This window comes from Molossus molossus, unplaced genomic scaffold, assembly GCF_014108415.1.
Source record: "Molossus molossus isolate mMolMol1 unplaced genomic scaffold, mMolMol1.p scaffold_m16_p_13, whole genome shotgun sequence".
NCBI lineage: Eukaryota > Metazoa > Chordata > Mammalia > Chiroptera > Molossidae > Molossus > Molossus molossus.
Window position 1 is genome coordinate 16,894,399 of NW_023425348.1, and position 26,428 is coordinate 16,920,826.

The window sequence follows — 26,428 nt, forward strand, 5'->3', positions numbered from 1 at the left end:
CTCTCTCTAAAAAAATAAAGAAAATAAATTTTAAAAAAAGAGAAAATACATGTTATGATGTAAGCTGGTAAGTTTAGGAGGATTGTCTGTTGAGGCAGTTTTCACTAATGACCTTGTTAATAAAGTGGGCAAGAGACTGTCAGCCACCAACATTGTTCCTAGGGAGCCAGGTGCTGCCTCTCCGGAGCAGGTGACGAGGACGAAGTCTGGGCCCCAGAAGACTCTCAGGCAGCCAGCAGAGTGGCAGAAAGAAGAAAGGGGCTTTGGTTAAAGGCTATTTTGTTGAAAGAAAAAGAAATTATCTCAAGGCAATTTAAGTAAAAGGGGAAGTTATTTTAAAGGCAATATTTCTCCAGACCATCTAAATACATAATGAAGTGTATCTGGGCTAGCCAGGAACAAATTGAAATTCAAAAATCAGAGAAGCCACTATGTTCTCAAGAATCATGTGGTTCTCCCCTTTCTTCTTTTCTCCAGTTCTCTTTCTCCTCTCAGTCTGGTTTCATCTGCTCCCATGACTGCCCTTGGGGATACCAGTCCTGAATTTACCTGGTCTTTCATGAGTGTCTGCCATGATGCACTGGCTCAGTCTTTGCATTGTATTTCCAGATTCCTCTGAGAGAGAATTACATTGTTTTCTCCAGCCTACCTGTGGACCCCCTGAACTTAGGTAGCTAGATTTGCACCTAGCTCAATTAGTCCTGACCAGAAGCTCGGGTCTCATGGCCTCAAAAGTAGCTGTGGGTGGGCAAACTTCAAAACAGCAACTGGACAGAGACCTTAAAAGGGATTTATCACAGAAGAGAAATTCTATGGAGCCTTCAGACAGTATTGCTAAAATATTCAAGAGGTTAAGAGATGCACTATGGATTATAGAAAAGACAAATTACAAGTAAAAAGAAAAAAAACATCAGGCCAGAAGGAGAAATGGATGCAGAAGTGAGGCCCAGGATGAAGCTGTAGCTGGATTCAAGAGGCAGACCCTCTGCAGATGGTGCCGATTTATCATGGACACTACAGCACTGTTGAAATATATTGGAAATATGGGACCAGTTAATTCAGGCTGCCACACGTGGCATTCCACATAACCAGGGAGATGTAAATTGGTTCCACTGCTGCTGATCTAGGCAGTGTCCTAGAACAAAGTTAAAAATTTATATTCTTCTCCAGGGCATACATGTCTCTGTTGAGCATTTTTGCAAGTTGCATAGATCAGCTACACCCTAAACCAGCCCACTGACTGTTGCCTGAGATCAACCCTTAGAATCAGCAACATTTAAAAACGGCATCATGCATGACATACAATTGTTTAGCAAAAATAAATGGTTTATTTTTATACACATTTCAAACCCTTTAGTACGTCTTCCTAGGAAGGCACATCTGCCTAGGAAATCACAGAGGAGAGCTTAAAAGAGAATAGAACTCTAGAAAAGTATTTTTATAGAGTTGTTTTTCACAACATGGACTTTTTCTGCCAGGGAAAATGATTTGGTAAGTGAATTTGTTTCAAGATAAAATATATGTTAATAGATAATCAGTTTATCCTCACCTGTGTCAAATGTTTGGAGAATATCAATTTGAAAGGGTGCCAAATTATTAGCCTGTATGATTGCAGATCTCGGCCCAGCTCCGGCTGGAGCTATGCACAAGCAGGAGTATGTCCTCTGTAACTTCACAGACAGAAAACCAAAGTCACTCAGGAAAATGATAAGAAACAATGCTAAAATGTGATTGCTAGACTGTCATATAAAATGTCAACCCCCAGTTTTCCCAGAGGACCCCTGCAGAGGAAAAGGGGTCATGGCTATTGAGAGGGCTTTCTGCACAGTTCATTTAATTCTGTATTCATACTTAATTTAGGCTTTAAGACAATTTTTGTGAATGAGAAACATACCAATTGAAGATACCATGACATACTTTATCTCTCTTTATCCTCATATCCTCCCACGTAAACAAAGATCCTAAAACTTCTCCATCCTATATAAATAAATTAACTTCCACAGACATTTAAGACATTTCTTATCAATATAGTAATTTAAGTTCTTCACTTTTTTCTCCTTCTGGAATCTTCTATACCGCCTACCTAGTGTTGTCCTGATGCAGTAAATAGCAGCTTCAATTCAACTTCCTGAGTATTTGTTTAATTAAGTTAAACTATTTATGGAGAATCTACTATGTGCAAGAAAATGTGTTTGGTATTAAAGACTGCAATGCTGAACAAGACTGTAGTGTCTCATAGAGAATATCACCTCTCAAGGATGCCTAGGAGGGGGACCAAGAGGAACTATGACTTAAAACTAGCTGAGTGCACTCAGTGAGAGGGACCCCCCCACAGGCTCTGAAATGAAGTCCAATGCAACAACAAAATGGTACCTGAAGGAAGGCATTGGACAGCTGATGCTGACCAGGTCAGCCCCAGACTCAGAAAGGGCCACAGAGTAGCAAATGTCCAGCAAGACAGAGGGAAAGAAGCATAAAAGTATTTCAGAGCAGGGGAAGATCACACACTGGGCACCTCAGCAGCAGGGGCTGAGAACTGGGGGCCTGACCCTCAGCACAGAGGCCTACAGTAACCACAGGCAGGGATACTCTGAGCTGTAGTCGTCCTTGTGCTATCCAGAGAGTACAGTGTATTCAATGAAGCCCAGGAAACCTGGGACAGAACCTTGGAGAAACTGTCATGTAGGAGGTATATGGACAAAGAAGTCACAATGAAGAGACAGTGAAGAAGACCTCAGCATATGCACTGTCACAGAAACCACCTTGAGGAAAGGGTCTTAAGGAAGAGCTACTAGTCACCAGAAAGGTCTGTGAGGTCAGACAGAGAAAGAACCCGTGGGTACACATTAGGAAGTTGTCAGAGACCTAGAAAGCCTGGGAGAGGGTTGGCTGAAACCATCACCTAAGCAGTTGTTTCTTCCTCTGCTTGACAATCCTGACAGGTGAGAACGAAGGGCATCTTCATAGCCAGTGCTACATTCATGGGAGATGACTCAGGGTTTCTTCTTGACAGTCAGATCACATGACTCCCAAATGGTATGAATGTAAGTCATTTTTAATTTTGACAGAAACCAGAAATTGTTTCCAAACACAATGGGAACTTTTTCTAACATTGCTATTGAGAGAGCTCAAAGTCATTCACTGAATTTAATTCTTTTCTTTGATCAATTATTTTATGACAAGGAGACATCTAAATTTCCACTTGGATCGACTACAGAAATAAGGCTTAGAAAACAGCTACAGAGTTGGTGGGGGCAGTCAGAGGCAGGGCGGTGGGCGACCCACGTGGTATGTGAACGGCAGAGCCGGGATGTTATTGCGTGTCAGCTTGCAGACCCTGTGGACGTGGCTGAAGGACAACCTGTGGGTAATTATTTGGGGACAGAGAGCACAGAGAAACCCAGGACACACCACAGGATGGAGAGTTAACACACCCCTCCTTAGGCCTTTGGGTGTGAGATTCAATATTTTTTAAAAGAACAAGTCCTTGTAAAACCACACCTCTTGCCATACCTGCATTTGTGTAAAGTTAGAGTTAGAAATTCTGAGTTTAAAACTTAGCCCCATTACTTTCTAGCTATGTGATTTTAGGCAAATCTATTCGTCTCTTCTGCAAGCCTCAGTTTCCTCACCTATAAACAGGGATAAATAAATCCTATCCTGCAGGTAGAGCTTACGGTTCCTGCATGTAAAATATCAAGCACAAGCAGATGTTCAATAAATGCCAGCAGTACCATTACTATTAACAAGCATATCTTCATCCCTCCAGCCTTTGTAAGTACAACATTTTGGTGAAGGAAAGCACTACAGGCTGGTAGAAATGGGAGATTTAAAGCTTGTCTATTTGCTGCATTTCCTGAAGAAGGGCAGTGAAGGGTGTGGAGAAAGAGGCTGCATTGAGCTCACGGCATTGGTTACAGAAAATGCCAAGGGAAGATCATAGTCCAGGGATCCACCATTTCAGTTCCCAAAGTGCCAAATCTGAGTGTCGATCTTTGAATACATCCTTCCTAGGGATTGAGGAGGAGGAGGGGCACGGGGGAGAAAGAACAAAAGCCTTAGACGACTAAACCATTAAAGAAAACTAGAGGAAAAGATGAATCCCACAAAGACTAAATAAAGTTGGAATTAAAAAAGCAGCTGGAATATGAAATTCAGCCAACAGAAAGGAGAATGAAATCTCCAGATGTTTTTTAAGGTTGAAGGGGTCCCATCACTAAGACGTGAATTAATTATGTTGCACATGAATTAATTATGTTGCACATGTTCTGCTTCTCTAGATCAAATATAAGCTTCCGGGGCATAACTGGCTGGAAAAATAAGAGAAAATTATGATTTTTGAAAGCTGATCATGCACCCAGACTTTTGACATTTGCTCCAAGATTTTATACACCACCATCTGAGAACCATGAGTATTTTTCACTATAAATGCCTGAGTGGATATGCTGTCTCCTGGCTTCAGAGGCCAGAGAGTCAGCTTAAATTACCCAGGGCTTGCATGAGAGCCAAGGTGAAGACCAGCAGTCAGCTGAATTTAAAAGTCTAGTTTATGTCCTGGCCTGTTTGGCTCAGAGGTTAGAGCATCAGCCTGTGAACTGAAGGGTCTCGGGTTCGATGCCCTGTCAAGGGCATGTACCTGGGTTGCAGGTTCAATCCCCAGCCACAGTCAAGATAATGTGGGAGGTAACTAATCAATGTATCTCTCTCACATCAATGTTTCTCTCTCTTTCTCCCTTCCTTCCACTCTATCTAAAAATCAATGGAAAAATATCCTCAGGTGAGGATTAACACACAAACAAAAAAAAAGTCTAGTTTGGAATTTGCAATCCCCTTAGCCTTAAGGGATGTTGACTAAAATAGTACTGAACAAAACTGGTGGATGCCTTTGCCAATGAAGGATGAATCTGAGAAGAAAAAAAAGGTTAAGAGAAAGGGAAAGTGAGAAAGAGAATACAGATGACATTAGTCAAGTGATTTGGGTGCAAGTGAAAAAGTCTATTTGGGCTGGATTAAACCAAGAAAGGTATTAGAATTACTAGGGGAAGCTGAACGCAGCCCAGGGAACAGCCACCCAGAGACACAATACCTCGGGTGTTTGTGTACCTTTCAGCTGGACATGACCCAATTCTCAGTGCCCTGTGTCTACAGATTTCAGTTTTGACTGTCCAAGGTCAGGTCATGTGTTGATTTGGCTTGGGAATGAGATTGGGGAACAGGTACACTGAGAAGAATGGGTTACCAGAAAGGGCCTTCCCTGCGTGTAAGAAGTTCCCAGAGAACAGAAGTCAAATCACTACCCATGTTTGTCCATCACATGTAGGAATGGAGAAAGAGATGGGCCAGAGAAAGAGGAATCCTCCATTGACAAAGAGTCTCCAAAACTTATGGTACTCATGACATGAACTTTTTATCTAAAATGGCTTTTAAGAGACAAGTAAGGTGGTAAGGACCTAAATATCATCAACACATGATATGTGATATGTACATACATATAATGGAATATTATTCAGCCTTGAAAAGGGATGAAAATTCTGACACATTACAACATGAACAGACCTTGCAAACATTATGCTAAGTGAAAAAAAACAGACACAAAATGACAAATACTATGATTCTATGAGGTCCCTGGAGCAGACAAGTTCACAGAGAGAATAGAGTGGTACTTACCAGGGAAAGGGAAGAATGAGGAGCCCATGTTAAATGGATATAGAATTTCAGTTTGGGAAGATAAGAGTTCTGGAAATGAATGGTGGTGATGGCTGCACAACAGTGTGAGTACACGTAATGCCACTGAAGTGTATATCTACAACTGTTTAAATGGTAAATGTTATGTGTATTTTGCCACAGTTAAAAAAAAAAGAGGAGAAAACCAATGTGTATGTTATGTCCAAGGGCGATGTCAGACACAGAGAAAACAAGTGTACATTTGTGTACCTGAACTATTTCCTAAGAATGTTACTGTGGAGAGTAGGCACATGTTCTTCCAGGGCAGCTTTTGCATGTTGTGTTTCTGTCCAGGTACCAGACATTTGGGGTTTGCCTACCATTCATTTCCTTGTTTTTATGCTTTCTTTGGTCCCTTAAAGAGTCCAGAAGATACCCCATAAGAGACCGCACCAGCACTTGAGTGTTTGTGGCACAGAAAGCCCCAAAGCTACATAACTAAGTCAAACTTTTCCCCCTTTCTTCTCCCCATCACCGTCCCAAAGAAATCAGAAACCACCGAGCACTGAGGATGGAGGCAGGATAGGTTTCTAATGATTGGTCAGGCGTGATCCAGAGGGCAAGGCTTCAAACTGTATGAGAAGTGAGGTTCTGATGTAAGACTGCACTGGCCTTCTTAAGATAAGACTGTTTAAATGCCAGGAGAGACCAGAATACTGTGAAATTAGCCTGAACCATATCCAGGAGTTGGGAAGGGAGTATCAGCAGACCAGCAATCCCAGCAAAAAGGTAAGTTGCTTCCTACTCGCATCCTACTCAGTAGCTGACTTTCATTCACATTTAATCTTTACAACAATCTTAAAGAGATGCCTTTTGCATATGAGGAAACCAAGGTTCAAAGAAACAAATTCATTTATGTAAGGTCCCTGTAGCAAGTTAAAGGGCCAGAGTCTAAAACCTAGACATTTTCCATTATGCTATGCTACCAATATTAAGAGACTCGTGTATAAAATATTCTTAATAAGCCAGTAGATGAGTCTGCAATGGATAAGAAAGCCATGATATTTCCTTTTGGTATGAGAAGAAAGCCTGGCAATGACTGTGGGCAACATAGGGCTTGCTAAAAAGGAGATCAGTTTGGCTTCCACAATGAAGTGTCTGTAATGCAGGGTCTGAGATGCTATCAGTATTAAGCAAGGCTCCAATTGTACTACACATGTTTATTAGGTTTATCTTTGAATTCTATCCTCATTTAGTGGATGAGTTGAATAATGGTTGGTGATTTGCAAGCTTGCATGGCTAGAGTGATGGATGGCCTGAACAACTGGAGGTCTGCCTCGTCCATTAATTACCTCTGAACTACATTTTTTTTCAGACTCAACTCTGAACCTAGGTATTTTGAACGGATGACAGATTCTCGTTTTCTCCATACTGCCATATTTATAGTCCTCACTTCTCAAATGTTCACTTTTCCCTCTTTTATTTTTTAATATGGTTTAATTGATTTTTTTTTTTTTTTAGCAAGAGAGAGAGAGGAAGGGAGAGAGTGATAGAAACAAGAATGTGAGAAACATCAATTGGCTGCCTCCTGCACGCCCCCTGGGAATCAATCCTGCAATCTGGGCATGTGCCCTGACCAGGAATGGAACTGGGACATTTCCGTCCATGGATAATTCTCAATCTACTGAGCTACACAGGCCAGTCACTTTTTCCTCTTTTGATGTCAAATATAGCTCCACCCTCCCAGATAACTACCATGAGGAGGCAGGGGTGTGAGGTCATTATGACATTTATTTATTTTTTTATTTTTTTGTCCTTCAACTGCCTTCTCTGCCTGTGCAATGAGGTAGAACTCCCATCTACCAATTCTCTGGTTAAATTTAAATTTCTTAAAGTCTATGGTTCCAAGAAGCCCGTAGGTGTTCCTTCCCTCCATGTATCATCACCTATCCTTAGTAACTCAGTTCAGTTCTATTTTCTTCCCCTAAGTGGCTAACAAAAGATCCAAGAAGCAAGATGTTTTTTGAAAGACAAACTCCTCCACCTATGTCAGCTATTACTTAGCTCTCAGTTCTTTGCCAAAGGTCAGCATAAGGAATTCACATATCTTCCAGTCCTGTTACAATTGAGGCCGGTAGTTCTTGAAGCCACTAGAATCACCTGGGGAAATGCTAAAACATATTGGATGTCACCCAAACACACTGTAACAGAATCTCTAGATAAATTACTTGTGCATTAGTATAGTGTAAGCCTCCCCAGTACTAATATACTGCAAACCACTTTTCAAGGACATGGCTGCTCAAAGTGCACTTAGAGACCAGTGCTGGTTAGTGAACTTGTTACCCATTTGAGACAAGATAAGAAGATCATGCCAGTATCAAGTATGTCATTACACACTTGGGTTCAGCTGACATTTTCTTTGTAGTAAGACTGCCTCAGTGAAAGAAGCAGTTCATTGATTTACCCTCTGACGAAAGCCCCTTACATTGTCACCCTCTGTGACAAAGAACAGGGAGGCTGGTTTCTTTGGGTACAGTTATCTTAGGCCTTTTCAGCATATCCAAAAATCTTTGGAATTTTTAATTTTCTTCTCCTTGAGCCTGGGCATTTAATCTAAACATTTATTGTTATAGTTCTGAGAACTATGTACCAAGTAGATTATCAATGTCCACTGAAATGTCTAGCATCACTTAACAAGGTTTGAACTTCTGCCATTTAACACATGTTGTTACTCATGATACTCTGCAGATAACAAAATGCTGGGCTGCTGGAGGTGCTGCAAGTGAGGAAAGGCTTTAAGGTGTTTAAGACCCCAGGGATTCCAGTTCAGTATTTAGGTGGGTCTGTCCTCTCCTCCCCTCTCCCAGTTTCTCTCACTCTCTCACTTCTTTTCTCTTTTACTCATGAATGGTTTAGGAATAAACAGAAAAGTCACTGACCAATGTAGAAAAATATGGGGAGTCTTAAGGCAGACCCTCCCCCTAAACTCCTAAATTTGAGCCACTGTTCTAAAAGATGTTCTTTCTTCTGGATCTTGAAAACTTTGTTGTGATGCAAGGGGTGTGTCTCAAGTGTTCCAGGTAAAGCTGAAAATATTCCTGGAGCCTATTAAACCTAATGAACCACCAATTTAAGTAAAAAAAAAAAAAAAGAGTGAAGTACTATAAAAATTGGAGTCAAGATAAGCATTTTATAGGGAAAAAAGAGAGTGGCAGATAGACATTAGGAGGCTCCTAGAAGGCAGCATGAGAAAAGGAACTCTGTATTTGGAACACAATCTCATTTTATGTTCTGGATATCTCTCTCTTTATATTCATTAGAGAATGTATCTTAATATATCCATACTTTATTTGCCACATTTGCAAAACAATCACAGTATTTGCTACCAGATTTAAGCTTAAGTGTGATAATATGTGTAAAGCATTTAGGTCACCATTTGACACAAGATATTGTTTATTCATTCATTCATTCATTCAACAATTATTAATTGTCAGGCACTGTGCAAGACACCAAGCAGTGTAAGCTTATAGAATTTGCAGTGATGTGGGGGAGACAGAGAAGAATCATAGACATAAATGTATAAATAAATATGTAATTACAAATGGAAACAAATAGTATGAGCAAACGTGACATAGATACCTTATCTTGTTTGGAGGATTAAGAGGCACTTCCCTAAAGATGTAATGTTTGAGCCAAACTCTGAAGGAATTAACTTGGTGTGAGGTGAGGGAGGGGATATGGCTATGGAACAAAAGATAAGATAAGAATAAGATTCCCTCTTATGAGGAATCTTTTAGTTATGATAATAACTTGATTTAAACTAGACTAAATTGAAAAGGAATATACCAACTTACATAAATAGGAAGTCCTTGGCCACCAGCACCAGCTGAAACAAATGTCACCAGTCATCTGTTCCTTTTCTTCATCTCTTGACTCACTTTTTTGCTGCATTAGCTTTGTTCTCAGTGTGCTTGCTTCACATAGTAGAAAAGACCAACCCTAGAGGCAGATCTAAGAGCTCTTCTTTCAGAAGATAAGAGGTCCTTTTACTTTGAGGATTTATATTAATTGCTAAAAGAGGGCTCTCGCTGACCCATACTTTGGATATAATGCCAAACTCTGAACCAATCATTGGAGTACTCTGATGTGCCAGGTTGGATCACATGCTCCTCCTGTGTAAGGAAGATGCAGCTAGTTGACAGATAACCCACCAGAATGGGCGGAGGTGTTTCTGAAAGTAAAGAGGGGGTGGGGGGATATAACAGACATCTACTGCAGGTGGACTTATGGCATGCTTAATGTTTGGTCTTTACCATACGAGCAATGGGAAACACCTTAAGGATTTTAAACAATGAGATGAAATAATCAGATCTGTACTTTGACACAAATCACCCTACCTGCAAGGTAGGCAATAAATTGGAGGGGACATAGTAGATAATGGAGAGACTATTTAGACTCTTTCAGGCTGGAGATGATTATAACTTGGACTCGGGTGGTGAAAACATAGCTATAAGTAGGGCAATAAGATAAAAATATTTAGAGAGTAAAATCGGTGGTAGTTGAAGATTGATTGGGAGTAGGAAAGTGAAAGAGAAGGAAAAGAGAACCAGCTTATGAGGAAGACCATGACTGTGACCTTCAGTATGCTGACTTTGGGGTACGTTGGAGATATTCAAGTGGAAATGATGAATAATAAGTAAGATATATATGTATAGAGTTCATAGAAGCTATACAAGATGAGAATATAATTTCTGAAGATATTTATCAATTGCTGCTATTGAAAACCATGAGTGTAGAGGAGATTGATTAGAGGGATAAGAGGCCTTGTGACTGAGACTAAAGGAAATGCAGTACAATAAATAAATGCTTACATGGTTTGGGCCAGGGTCAGACAGATCCTGCTCATTTACTTGGATTTCCTTTTTCCTCTTCTTAGTTGCACATCTTCCCTTGGTTCTATCAACTCAGCCAAAGCATGCTTCTAAATTTGACCCTTTTAACATAAATGTTTTCACAGATTATTTTAAATTGATACATGAACAACAAATTACAAAGACTGACTATACATGTATAGAGGTTACTGTTGTAATCAAACAAAGCCTGCAACAGAGTTAATCAGGTGCAAATTTTAATGCTATGCAACATTTTTATTATGCTGCATACAAATTAGTCTCAAATGGTAAGTCGTTTACAAAAATGATTGCAATCAATATTACTGTTATAGACAACCAAATAAAATGCTTAGTTTTTCTATTTTCACTTGATTATTTTTCCAGTATTTTTCATCTTTGTTACTGTTATTTTTTCCTGTGCATTGTTCTAGCTTATATACATATATATATATGTATATGTACATACACACATATATATACCTTAAATATTATACATCAATGGCTAAAATTGCCTCACTCCTGCTACTCTTTTATTACAGTATAATAGGTTTAGGCTGGATTGAGGTAAGATAACAACACTGAATCATAGTGTAATACAACAGAAGTCCATAGATAGATGATAGATAGATGACAGATGATAGATAGATGATGACAGATAGATAGATGATAGATGATAGATAGATAGATAGATAGATAGATAGATAGATAGATAGATAGATAGATAGATCGACCGACCTATTGGGTGGCTCAACTCCCTGTTGTTTGCTCTGGGAGCCAGGCCAATGAAGTAGTGTCTCTTCTGGATCAGTACTGGTCATTGTGACAGGTGGAACACAGAGAGAAAATGGATTGCCACATGCTAGCTCCTAGAGCTTCTTCTCAGATGTGACACTGACCACTTCCACTCATTTCACTACTCAATGAAAGTTGCACAACTAGGCAGAAGAGCAGGGAAGAAAATGCTTTCCCAAGGAAAACAGCAAATATTTTGAAAAACTGCATTATGTTATTGCCTCCTTTTGTAATTACTGCATTGAGCCCCAGCTCTGAGAGCATGTTGCTCTGTCACTTACTGTCATCTCACCAGTCCTTTCCAGAATCCTCATACTACATAGGTTCCAAAGCAACTATAATCTGCTCCCCAACTCTAGATGTCTTGGCCACCGGGTCTGGGCCATGAAGATACAGGTTGGCCATCCAGCAATCACTGTGATGTGGAGGCAGTGGTGGTGGTGGTGATGACAATGGTGAATCAGAGGGAAGAATGTAGATCAGTGAAGATATAGATAAAGAGAGAGAATACATTGAGAGAGGTGGTGGTTAATATTTGGGATCAGTGCTAACTGACAACAGATAGATTATTCCTTTGAATAGTCTAAAATAACAAGAATATTTATTATTAGAGCATTTCTAGGTGTAAGATAAATTTAGGTATAAACATAATATTTCCCACATTTTATGTATTCTAGCAAGTATTGGAGGTAGTATTCAAATCCACATTAGTCTATACCACCTAATCATGAGTTCTCTATCACTATCGCTGACCCATCTACTTAACCTTCTCACTCATTACTATGTCTGTTGGATTCCATACCCCACTTGGAAGACTTATTTTATTTGTACTGCACCCATTTTCCCTATGTCTGCCTTCCACAGGAAGAAGATCCATTTATTCAGGTCATGGCTGTCCTAGATTGCTGCAGTGGTCTATAGATAACCATCCCATGGGATAAAGCATCCTTCCCAAAGCAAGATGTGCTGTGTATGGAGAAAGGCATGGTTCACATCTCTTCTTGTACCAGTGAATGAATTTCTGTAAAAGGATAATAATGATATAAATCAATGTTTGCTTTTCTTGGGAGACTCAGAAAGCAATGTCTTGGGACCCAAGAGTGGAAAAGAACATTCATGAAGGTAAAAAGAGTCAGAAGGGGAGATTAAGTAAACAATTAGTTTGCTAACATTTTTCTGTCTGAGACTGGTTATTTCCTCTCCTCCACCCCCCACCCCCACCCCGTGTATGTGTGTGTTGGGGGGGGGGTGTTCTATGAGTATATTTGGGGCAGTGTAGCATGTAATAGACTAAGGTGCAAAGCAAGAGCTTTGAGTCTTACACAGGGGGATTACCAGGACCCTGAATGCTAGATTGGCCACAGAGCATCAGATATTCTGTTCTCTGACCTGAATTCTAAAATTTCTCAGCAGTTCTATTCATGCCAGTGCATCTGACTTAGGGTTCTTGCCTGACGCTGTTATGATGTTCTCCAGGGCTCTCTGTTTCCTGCAGATCCCGGTGTGTTTGGTGGATACATGATAATTATAATGAAGACTGGCTTTTGACAGCCCAATTTGTGTCTTCTGTTTGATGCTGACAATTCTCATATGTGTCTGGTATTTCTATCTGAAGTTGTTTAGACCCCAACCAATTAATTATCTTTTTCATGATGTTCTGAATTTTCATGTAATTGGATCCCTGGGAGTATAAAACGTGATAAATCTATTTTAGACATTTGTGCTCTAGAGATTAGTTTATTAAAAATACTACTATTTGGTATAGAAAATACAATTTAGCCAACTTTAACTTAGAAAACCTTGGAATTACTATGTCAAAATACTCCCATCCATTAGAGCAATTTCCATCAACATTAAGTCCTGTTTCTCGTTGTTTCTGCAATATTGTCCAATTAAGAACAATGCGAAGCAAGAAGTGCCCAGAGATGCTGACTCTGATTTTTATTAGAAGCAAGGGTCAGTATTCATTTCACCTAATTCCCCTTCTCTGGGTCTGAAACCTAATGTTGCTATGCAACTGAGTTTTACAAATGAGGTTTCTTGGCCATAAAATCCAAAATGATCAATGGTGGATTTCAAATTAATTTTTAAAGTGCTTTGGTTGCTCTAAGTTAATAGAACATTGTGTCAAGTCATCTCTTTTTGAATCAGACATTATCCTTCGAATTTCCCACTGCTTTGCATGGACTGATCTGTAGGTCAGCTGATCTGTTGATTTATTTCAGAAAACCACTAGATAGGACCCACGTATTTTGCAATTAAATATCTGTCAATTATATATTGCTATTCAAATGGTCAAACCTATTTCTCTTTCTGAGTCTAACCGGATGCAGGTCTATTTTCAGTGGTGCTTATAAAGTGCCTGAATATCCAGAGGGGGGAATGATGAGAAAAGCACCTTCAAATACATACAAGTGTCATTCTGAAAAAAATTATTATTATTTTTTTTTGGCGCAAACAACCAGGCTACAAAGATCTATATTGTCAAAAGTTGAGAACAAAATAGCAGGAATCTGGTTAGAGTGCAGATAACTATTTCTTATTTTAAAATACCTGAATTCAGAATACTCCTAAGGAAAAACATCCAAATATTAGCCATGGATAATATGGGAGTGACAGCAGCCAAGTCACTGAATTTTCAGTGGAAGTGTTCTCAGGAGGCTCAACCAATCTCATCACTTCCCAGCTGCTGAAGCTGAGGCCAGCACAGTCAAGGTCATGTGGCTAGCTAATTTCAAATCCAGGTCAAAGCTTCTATGTGATGAAGAATTTAAAAATTAGTTCCAACATCACAAAGGGCTTGATTCAAATCCCAACTTAGCACTTATTAATCATAAACTATTTGGTTCATTACTTGACCTCCTTAAACATGTTCTCTCATTTTTGGCTTATCATGAAAAACTACGAAAACTCTCTGGCACACAGAAAGAACTTAATAAATGTTATTTCTCTTCATTTTTTCTCTCTCTCCTAAGTGTCACAAGAAAGATAAAAAAAAAAAAAATCCCTATTTTCTTTCAGTTCAAAATCCTATAATTCTGTTTCAACTTTCAATTTCTGCCCTATTTCATATGGTAAAGTTTATTTTATGTTATGTTATTTTATTTTATTTTGCAACATAAATATTTTATTTTATTTATATATTTTTAAATTTTTATTTTTTATTTTTTTATTTTATTTTTGTTACAGAAGTTTCTCCTTTTTTACCCCATTGACACCCTCTTCCCTATCCCCCCCACCCCATCCCCGGCTTTGTTGTCCATGTCCATTGGTTATGCATAACAGCATATGAGTTCTGTGGTTTATCTATTCCCAACCCCCACCACCCCCTTCTGAGGGTTGTCAAACTGTACCCTACTTCGGTGTTTCTGGGTTTACCCTATTCCTCAGACTGTTATATTCATTATATTCCATATATAAGTGAGATCATATGGTATTTGCCCTTTTCTGCTTGGCTTGTTTCACTTAGGATAATACTTTCCAGGTCTCTCCATGTCGTCTCAAAGAATAAGAGATCTTTCTTTCTTACAGCTGCATACTACTCCATTGTGTATATGTACCACTTTTTTTTTTTATCCACTCGTCTACTGATGGACACGTGGACTGTTTCCAGATCTTAACTATTGTAAATAGTCGTGCAATAAACATGGGGTACATATATTCTTCCTGATTGGTGCTTTAGGCTTCTTAGGGTATATTGCTAGAAGTGAGATCAAATGGAAGTTCAATTTTTAATTTTTTGAGGTAACACCATATTGTTTTCCATAGTGGCTGCACCAGTCTGCATTCCCACCAGCTGTGCACAAGAGTCCCCTTTTCTCCGCACCCTCGCCAACACTTATTTGATGATTTGTTGATGGCGGCCATTCTGACAGGTGTGAGGTGATACCTTATTGTTGTTTTAATTTGCATCTCTCTGATGATTAGTGATGTTGAGCATTTCTTTATATGTCTCTTGGCCATTTGTATGTCCTGTTTGGAGAGCTGTCTATTCAGCTCCTCTGCCCATTTTTTAATTGGGTTCTTTGTCTTCCTTTTGTTGAGTTGTATGAGCACACTATATATTTTGGAAAATAACCCCTCATCTGATATATCATTGGCAATTATGCTCTCCCATAGAGTGGGTTGCCTTTCCATTTTGGTGGTTGTTTCTTTTGCTGTGCAGAAGCTTTTTAGATTGATGTAGTCTCATGTGTTCATTTTTTCCTTTGTTTATGTTGCCTTATATGATGTATCATTGAAAATTCTGCTGCGTATGATGTCCGCAATTTAGTTGCCTACATTTTCTTCTAGAAACTTTATGGATTCATGGGTCACATTTAAGTCTTTAATCCATTTTGAGTTTATTTTGCTGTATGGTGTCAGTTAATGGTCTAGTTTCATTTTTTTACAAGTAGCTATCCAATTTTTCCAACACCATTTATTAAAGAGGCTGTCTTGACTCCACTGTATGCTCTTGCCAACTTTGTCAAATGTTAATTGAGCATATGGCCTTGGGTTCATTTCTGGGTTCTCTATTCTGGTCCACTGATTTATATGCTTGTTCTTGTGCCAGTACCAGGCTGTTTTGATTACAGTCACTTTGTAGTATAACCTGATATCTGGTAATGTGATCCCACCTACTTTGTCCTTCTTTTTTAAGATTGCTGTGTCTATTCGAGGTCTTTTTTGGTTCCATATAAACTTTTGAAGTATTTGTTCTAGTTCTGTGAAATATTTCGTTGGTATTTTGATGGGGATTACATTGAATCTATAGATTGCTTTGGGTAGTATGGACATTTTAATGATGTTAATTCTTCCAATCCATGAACAAGGTATGTGCTTCCACTTTTTTATATCTTCCTCTATTTCTTTTTTCAATGTCCTGTAGTTTTCTGCAAATAGGTCCTTTATTTCTTTGGTTAGGTTTATTCCTAGGTATCTTAATTTTTTTGCCACGATGGTAAATGGGATTGTTTTCTTTGTTTCTCTTTCTGTGAGTTCATCATTGGTGTATAAGAATGCCATCGATTACTTGACATTCATTTTGTATCCTGCTACATTTCCAAATTCATTTATTAAGTCTAGTAGATTTCTGATGGAGTCTTTAGGGTTTTTGATGTTTAACATCATGTCATCTACAAAGAATAACAGTTTCACTTCCTTCTTTCCAATTTGGATCCCTTTTATTTTTTCTTCCTGTCTGATTGCTGTGTCTAAGACTTCCAGTACAATGTTAAATAAGAGTGGTGAAAGTGGACATCCCTGTCTTGTTCCTGTTCTTAATGAAAATGTTTTTAGCTTCTGCCCATTGAATATGATGTTGGCTGTAGGTCTTTCATATATGACCTTTATTATGTCGAGATATGATCCCTCTATTCCCACATTGCTGAGCGTTTTTATCAGAAATGGATGTTAAATTTGTCGAATGTTTTTCAGCATCTATTGATATGATCATGTGGTTCTTCTTCATTTTGTTTATGTGGTGTATCACATTTATTGATTTGCGAATATTGCACCAACAGCGCATCCCTGGATATAATTTTTTTGCTGTATTGCTGGATCCGATTTGCGAGTATTTCATTCAGGATTTTGGCATCTGTGTTCATCAGGGATATTGGCTTGTAGTTTTTTTTCTTTGTAGTGTCTTTTTCTGGTTTTGGAATTAGAATTATGCTGGCCTCATGAAATGAGTTTGGAAGTCTAACCTCTTCTTGAATTTTTTGAAATAGTTTGAGGAGAATGGGTGTTAGTTTATTTTTGAATGTTCAGTAAAACTCCCTTGTGAAGCCATTTGGGCCTGGGCTTTTGTTTGCTGGGAGAGTCTTGATTACCTCTTCAATTTCCTTAGTTGTTATTGGTCTGTTCAACTTTTCTATCTCTTACCAGTCCAGTTTTGGGAGACTGTGTGTTTCTAGAAATTTGTCCATTTCGCTTAGAATGTCCAATTTGTTGCCATATAATTGTTCATAGTAGCTGTTAACAATCTTTTGTATTTCTCTGGTGTCAGTTGTTACTTCTCCTCTTTCATTTCTGTTTTTGTGTATTTGGGTTCTCTCTCTTTGTTTCTTGCTTAGTCTAGCTAAGGATCTATCAATCTTGTTTATCTTTTTAAAGAACCAGCTCTTTGTTTCATTGATACTTTGACTTATTTTTTTGGTCTCTATGTCATTTATTTCTGCTATGATCTTTACTATTTTATTTCCTTCCTTCTACTTGCTCGGGGGTTTTCTTTTTGTTTGCTTTCAAGTTCTTTAAGTTGTGAGGTTAGACAGCTAATTACAAGTTTTTCTTGTTTCTTGAGGTAGGCCTGTAGTGCTATGAACTTCCCTCTCAGAACTGCTTTCGTTGCATCCCATAGATTTTGTGTTGTGTGTTCATTTTCTTGGTTTCCAGAACGTTTTTAATTTCTTCCTTGATCTCCTCGGTAACCCATTCATTGTTTAATAACATGCTATTTAGCCTCCATGTGTTTAAATGTCTTTGAATGTTCTTATTGCAATTGATTTCTAGTTTCATTCCATTGTGAGCTGAGGGGATGCTTGATATGATTTCAATCTTCTTTAACTTGTAGAGATTTAGTTTGTGTCCTATCATGTGGTCTATCTTTCAGAATGTCCATGTGTACTTGAGAAGAATGCGAATCCTGTAGTTTTGGAGTGTAATTCTCTGTAGATATCTATTGAATCCATTTGGTCTAGTGTTTCATTAGAGTTTCTTTTTTCTTGCTAATTTTTCATCTAGAGGATCTATATATAGTGGTGTCAACGGAGTGTTGATGTCCCTGCTATGATTGTATTGCTGTCAATTTCTCCTTTGAAGTCCTCCAGAAGATTTTTAATATATTTTGGTGCTCCTATATTGGGTACATATAGGTTTATCAAGGTTATATCTTCCTGTTGGATAGATCCTTTCAATATTATGGAGTGGCCTTCTTTGTCTCTAGTTATGGTCTCCATTTTGGAATCTATTTTATCAGAGATGAGTATTGCTATCCCAGCTTTTTTTTTTTTTTTTGCTTTCCATTTGCTTGGAAAATTTTTTTCCATCCCTTCACTTTCAACCTATATGAGTCATTTGTTGTGAGGTGGGTCTCTTGTAAACAACATATAGATGAGTCATGCTTTCTTATCCAATCAGCTACTCTGTGTCTTTTTATGGGAGCATTCAGTCCATTTACTTTTAAGGTGATTATTGATATGTACTTATTTATTTCTATTTTTGTTTAGTTTGGTTATATTTTTCTTCCTATTTTTTCTACTTATTACAGCAGTCCTTTTAACATTTCTTGCAGTGCTCGTTTGATGCTAATGTATACCTTAGGATTTTTTTGTCTGGAAAGCTCTTCATTTGACCTTCTATTTTGAATGAGAGCCTAGATGGGTAGAGTAGTCTTGGATTCAGATCCTTGTTTTTCATGACTTTAATTATTTCATGCCATTCCCTTGTGGCCTATAGTGTTTCTTGTGAGAAGTCAGCCGAGAGCCTTATGGTGTTTCCTTTGTAGGTAACCTGTTGCTTATCTCTTGCTGCTTTTAGGATTCTTTGTCTTTAAATTTTGGCATTTTAATTACTATGTGTCTTGGTGTGAGCCTGTTTGGGTTCTTCTTACTTGGGGCTCTCTGTGGTTCTTGAAGTTGAATGCCTTCTTCCTTCACCAAGTTAGGGAATTTTTCTATCACTATTTCTTTGAATATACTCTCTAACCCTTGCTCATTTTCTTCTTCTTTGGGGACTCCTATGATGCGAATATTATTACGTTTCCAGTTGTCCCACAGTTCTCTTAAGCTGTCTTCCTGTTTTTTCATCATTTTTTCCTTTTGATTTTCTGATTGTTTGATTTTTTCTACCCTGTCCTCTGATTCACGGATTCAGTCCTCAGCTTCCTCTACTCTGCTCTTTAGACCTTCCAATGTGTTCTTTATTTGTGATATGTCACTCTTGATCTCTTCCTGGTGGTTTTTAATTTCCAATTGGTTTATTTTCAGCATGTCTATGTCCTTAGTCATGCTGTTGAGCCTCCTCAAGATCATGGCTCTGAATTCTAGCTCTGTTAACATGCCTCACTGCTCCACATTGATATCATCTTTAGTGGATGTCTCTTGTTCTTTCATTTGGCTTTTGTTTCTGTGTTTCACCACTTGGATATCACAGTGGGCTTTTGAGCCTGCCAAGTTTTCCCTGTGGGTATTGGTGTTCTGCTGTTTGTGGCTCCCTCTTCTGGATCTAGATGAGCCAGGGAGGACCCACGTTAAACACCACTGTCAAGTCTTACTCTCCTGGTTAAGGTTGCTAACCCAGAAATGGTACTGTTATCCTCTAGCTTTTTGCCTGGAGGCTAACCGTCCAGGTTACTTCAAGAGTTTTGGGTTGTTAGTTGATTGAAAAACTCCCTCAGGTGCTCAGCATAAGGGGATTTCCTGAGGGTGGGGAATATGCTGGTTGTTAATGAGCCTCAATTTGCATTTCAGTGGCCCACAGTATGGGGTTGAATCTCCAAGGGAGGGGCTGCTGCCTCTCCCCAGAGCCCTGGGAAGGAACAATATGGCCACCATGCTGCGTGACTGCAACTGAGCAAAAGCTTTGAGCCCCCTCCAAATCCCGACTGTCCCCACACAGTTTGAGTCCACCCTCCCTCTGCCGGAGCCCAGGGTGAGTGGCTGTGGCTGTTTTAGCCTCTGTCCCAGCTCATGCTGTGGAGCCGCTTGGGAGTTTAACCCTAGGGTGCCACTCTCAGCTAAGGCTGCTGCCAAGCTGCCCACCATGGGCTCCCAGCCCCTGTCTCGTGCCTTCGCAATCCTACCAGGATCAAGTCAGTGTCCCTGGTTATATGGTCCTCACACGCTGCTTTTCTTTTGCTTTTTCCCATCGATTTGTCTGTGTTTTAGTTGTAATTCCAGTTTCCTTCTGGGAGACAGTCTGTGCAGCTTCCGTTCACTCCGCTGCCATTTTGGAAACTCTGGTAAAGTTTAAAGAGACTGTATCAAGCGTAAGGAGTAGCAATAAGAAAATCTAAATGAGATTAATTGATTGTGGCGCAAACAATTATTTTCCCAGGAAATCTTCTATTAAATTTCAAACCCACTGGAAGAGGAAGCAAATAATATATTTTCCCACTCTTATTCCCTTATCCCCAAACTGTATAATAATTTAGTAAACTCCTTTGAGCTCATGCCAATGAAAAAAGTAAACTAATCAATTATAACACCCCAAGACAAGTACATGCCCATGACCGGAATTTACACTTGTATTCTCTCTGCCCCCAAATATTCATGTAGATTATATCTTCTCAAATTCATACAGACCTACACAGTTTACATGATCATATAGATTAGGTTCCTTCCAGTTTCTACTTAAAGGTCACCTCCTCAGAGAGGCCTCCCTTGACAGTCTTTTAAAAATAGAAAACCCTTCCCATATACTCTATCTTCTTACTCTGTTTCATTTTTTTATTCATAGTATTTATTCAGATTTGCAATTATATGACATATGTATATGTTTCCTTCTTTCTTGTTCATCATAAAGACTAGAAAGTAAGTCCATGAAAGCAGCAGCTTTGTCCATTTGGTTTATCATCATTTCTCTGGCACCTAGAATAGCCTGTTATATAATAAGCATCAAATAACTATTTATTTACTAAATGAACGAACAACCCTCAAGCCCATGGAGAAGACCCATGACTACTCAGTTGGAGAAGTCAGATGGTGAGCTAACTGACCTGATTTGATGATGTCCAGAGTGGTTGTACAACCTGAAGACAGATAATCAACTTCAAATAAATAAAACTCAGTAGACTGTTTTGAATTATTTTTATAAATAAATATAGGAAGTATCCTACTCCTCTGTTTCACAATTCACCCTTCTTCAGTGGAAAAATCCTGGTGGCAAAATTAATTAAATCAGCTCTTTTCTATTACTTTTCTATTACCTGGCATAAATCATCACTTCCTAGAGGCAAGTGAAAATTAGCTACTTTCCAGGAGGCATTAAATGTAATTCTTCCTCATTTGTTTGAATGAATAATAATAAACATATATACTTGTATGAAATATCAAGATTCATAGTTTCTTTGGAGTCAATATTGATATCCACTTTTCTTGAATCAAACTCTTTTTCTTTGTTGTTTTTTTTTTTTTTTTTTTTTTTTTTTTGTCAGTGTATTTTGAGACTTTTCTTCCCATCACCAATATCTGTTTATACTGGGAGTTGAAATTAAGAACTATGAGTCTTTCTTCCCATGGCTTCTGGACCGTATAAGGAAAGGCATTCCGTCAAGGTGGACGCCCCTTCCCTGCAGGAAAGCCCTAGCCCAGCAGGAGCACATGGGAAGGCTTGTGTAGGCTCATGTAGAGATGCAGAAATCCTTCCTCTTTGTGGGCATTTACATCTTTCTATAAATTGTCTTTATTTGCTAACAAAAAAAGAGAGTATAATTCAGTTAATTGGAAAATAGTAGCCAATGACATATATAATATAAATTATAAATGTCATGTTTAAGATACAACATTGGGTAACTTTTCCAACATGGTAAAACAACCAGCAAAACTATAAATCTAGGCTCGGCTCTGGATGCATATATTGGTGGGGGAGGGGATCTATGATTGATTTAAATAAAAATTAGAAGAGTCAGATGCACACTAAGGCTAAATCAAATCTCTGTCTTGGTTAAATAGTCTCATCTACTCACCATAATTATTTCTATCTGGATAAGAACTTCTGAGTTGAAGCAACCAACTGGTTATAGCCACCAAAAATACAATGTGAAATTAATTGGATATTACTTCATGAAAAAATGGAAGGAGAGGATATTATTCATTGAAGCATGACATTTTTGAGGATTATTCCACTCATTAACCACAGACCATCGCATCCAGGATTCTGGAAAATACATATGCCAAGGGGAAAATAGCAGCAACCTTCCAGAAGGGGACCTAGCGTTCATTTTCTGGCAAAGACACACAATATGCTGCAAGGACTTAGAAGTCAGCTCCCCAGCTTTTGTTTGTCCACATCCCTTTCAACCCTTGGTGGAAAAGTCTTCAAAAGGGTTATTTTTGCAGCATTTGGGCTTTCTTATTTAATTTTTTTCCTTTCACTATCTATCCCCTCTATATCCTCTTCCACCTCCACCCACTCCCCTTCCCCCCAACACAGTAATCACCACACTGTTGTCCATGAGTTCTCTTTTTTTTTCCTTTCTTATGAAATCCCTCCACTCCCACACCCCTGCCCCAGAGCTCTCTGCCTGGTTTCTCTCTCTATGAGCCTGGTCTCTATTTTGCTCAGTAGGTCATTAAATTTGACATATGAATGAAATCATATGGTACTTGTCTTTCTTTGATTGGCTATTTCCCTTAGTATAATGTTCTCCTGGTTCATCCATGCTGTTGCAAAGGGTAATTTTTTTCTTTTTTACAGCAGAGTAGTATTCTATTGTGTAAATGTACCACCTTTTTTTATCCACCTATCTACTAATGGACACTTGGGTTGCTTCCAAATCTTGGCTATTGTAAATAATGCTGCTATGAACATAGGGGTACATATATTCTTTTGAATTAGTGTTTCAGGCTCCTTTGGATTAATTCCCCAAAATGGAATAGCCTGGTCATAAGGCAGTTCCATTTTTAACTTTTTGAGGTAACTTCATACCATTCTTGCAGTTTTACAAGGCAAGGCGATCAGTTTAGGAAGCCATTCTGGGAAGGCTGATATTCATAAACAAATTATTTTAAAGCAGTAATTTAAATTGTACATCAATAAGAATTAAATATTCAATTACAGAAAAATGAATGAATTATGAGTTGCCTGTATTGTAACATTTGCTATGGGACGTGTACAGAGAAAGGCAGGAAAAATCTTAATTATATTGGTTATGAGAGTGAATTTTAAATGTGTAAAAGCTGCTGCCTCTCTGTGTGGCCCACATGAAGACTTGTCCCTGAGGGACAGAAGCCAGTTAACACCTTACAGACTTCATTCAGTAGCATGTTTGTCCAGAAGGGACCCTTTATTTTATTTTTTTATTAATTAATTTATTTTTGTTACAGATTTTTCTCCTATTTCCCCCACTGATTCCCCCCTCTCCCTCCCTCCCTGCCCTGTCCCCAGCTTTGTTGTCCATGTCCATTGTTCATGCATACATGCATATAAGTTCTGTGGTTTATCTCTCCCCCAGGACCCCTTCTTCTGGGGATTGTCAGTCTGTACCCCACTTCCACATCTCTAGGACTACCCCATTCTTCAGACTGTTATGTTCATTATATTCCATATATAAGTGAGATCATATGATACTTGTCTTTCTCTGTTTGGCTTATTTCACTTAGGATAATACTTTCCAGGTCTCTCCATGTCATCTCAAAGGATAAGAGATTTTTCTTTCTTACCACTACATAGTACTCCATTGTGTATATGTACCACTGCTTTTTTATCCATTTGTCTACTGATGGACACTTGGGCTGTTTCCAGATCTTAGCTATTGTAAATAGTGCTGAACATGGGGGTACATATATTCTTTCTGATTGGTGTTTCAGGCTTCTTAGGGTATATTCCTAGACCCTTTAAAACAGCGCTGCACTGCAGGCATGGCCAGCACGGGGAGGCACTCCTACTAGCCCAAGGCCTTCTCCTGAGAAGCAGGAAACACAGGGCCTGGAGAGCCCTCTGCTGTCGGTCCCTGAGTTCCCCAGCCTCCACTGGTGGCCTGCAAATAGAGAAGCATGTTATGCTGCAATTCGCACTGAAACCTCCACAATCCTCTTAGAGGACGGAGAATAGAATAGCAGGAGTTTTCCCTGCTGTGACTCTGAAGCTGGTGCCACCATCAGACCTCGGTTCTGCTATTGTACCTACACCTCACTCTGGCTTCTGGAGAACCCAAAAAGTCTAGCTCCCCTCAAGAAGAGGGAATGATGTGGGGATATAAGAGCCTGGCCCCTCACTTCCTGGTGGTACCCATTTGTGTGTGATTTAGACTCCAGAACCCTCGGGAACTAGGTCAGAGACCACATCCTTGCTGGGCTCCCCTCCTTCCTGAACCTGTTTGCCTCCCTCTCTTAGGGGTTTGCCAAAGACCACTTTGCCCTAGGACCTCTTTCTGGAGAACCTGACCTAAGACCAAACTATTCCTGCCCAGCGCCAAGACAGACACGAGCAGAAGAACAGGGTTCAACTGAAAGAATGAATGTGTCCCTTTAGAAGAATCCCTAAAACAACCAGGAGAGGAGTAACCCACCTAGTTGACTGCACAGTTTCCAGGATCAGCAGTGGCTGAGACTTAATAAATGGGTGCTATTAATATATTACTACATCAAACCTGTTTCAACACTGAACTAAAAAATATTGAGCTTGTATTCCTGCTTACAATCAGAGTTACACATATATGAGAATATTCTTTCCCACACCCATGTATCATCTCTTCCTTCCCCTTCAATGTTTTTACTGCATTAGATTAGAATCTTCCCACTTAATTTGAATGATTACTTTTCTTTCTAAATAACAACATTTATTTCTTCAGTACACTTACCTCCAAGTGACAAGATTTGTGGAGGTCACCTAAGTAGGCAACTCTCATCGCAATATATGACAGTACATTAGCAGACCCAGGAGCCCCGAGGTTGCCCTGGCTTGTGATTTATGAAGTGCAATGTGGCAACAGGACTGCAGCAGGAGCCCAGACACTTCCCAAAAGAGCTCAGGGCAGAGCCTGGATCTCGGTTCCTTAGCCCTCAGACCAGAAGACACATCTGTGCAGCATCCCCTCCTCCACCTGGCCGCTCCACCTGCCCACAAACATGCACTCCTCTCCTAACTGAGCCACTGCAGCCCTGCCCAGTGCAAAGAGGCCTGAGCCTGGTGTGGGACTGGCTGACTCAGAAGCCCCGTGCCCACCCACAGAACGGGAGCCTGCGTGAGCCTCTCCCTCACTGCCTGCTCACCAAGCCCAGTCGCAGTGTTTCTGGTTGTGAGCTCGCTGCACTCCAGGCGCCACTGTGCTTTTCATTATCGGCAAAGATTTCCTGAGAAGCTTCATTAAATATTGAACTAAAAGTCTGCTCTCAATTTGGTGCCACAGAATACAAACAAAGCAGAGAATTTCTAGGCTGATTTGATTATGACTGGCCTGAAAACATGTAATGGAGTAGATTTACCTAGCGTACATGGGGGAATTACAGAGCCATGAATCCTACATTACTCAGGATGTTTTCTGAAGCAGAACTTCTCAATCACCGCTCTGATGGGGAATATGCTATTTTATCACTGAGAAGGTTACTGGAGGGTGGATGTATTAACTATTTAATTGAACAGAGCATAGACTTATTTCTTAGTGAAGGGGATTTTTCAACAAAGTTTTTGAGAATGTCAAGGCATTTGAAATTAAAGCCTTCTGAAATACAAAGTGGTATATAATATGTCAACCATTAGATAAGTTTTATTTTAATTTAGTAGCTCTTACTTAGAAAACTCTTCTATGATTAAGATTCCATTTCATTTTCATGACTTGAAGAACTACAGAGAAACATTAAGGAAGCCAAAAGCAGGGAGGACTTTATGAAAAATTCAAAACTGAAGAGAAAATGCAAGTAATGGTTTCCATGGTCTTAAACTGAGCAGTTAATTTCCAACCATTTTTACGGTGCTAATTTGTGTGACATTTTTTTCACCAGCTCCCAATCTTAACTATTCTTTTTTTTTTTTGACAATGATAATTAAAATTTATTAAGTACTTTCTATATGCCAGACAATCTACTAACTATTGTTAAAAGTCTTTTTAAAAATTTTTTCTTTTTATTTTTTATTTTTATTTATTATTATTTTTTTAATGAATTTTTTATTGATTTTTTTGTTACAGATATTTTACCTTTTTGCCCCATTGGCACCCCCCACCTCACCCCACCTCCGCCCCGTCCCCGGCTTAGTTGTCCATGTCCATTGGTCATGCATACATGCATATAAGTGCTGTGGTTTATCTCTTCCCACCCCCCCACCCCCCACCCCCTCTTCTGAGGGATGTCAGTCTGTGCCCTACTTCCATGTTTCTGGGTCTACTGTATTCCTCAGACTGTTATGTTCATTATATTCCGTATATAAGTGAGATCATGTGG

The 26,428-nt window shown here is 39.2% G+C and overlaps 1 pseudogene; it reads right to left on the reverse strand.

The window, feature by feature from the left end:
- The window catches only part of LOC118627810, a 63,567-nt pseudogene extending 38,241 nt beyond the window's left edge, over positions 1-25,326 (reverse strand).
- Between the last annotated feature and the right edge of the window lie 1,102 nt (positions 25,327-26,428).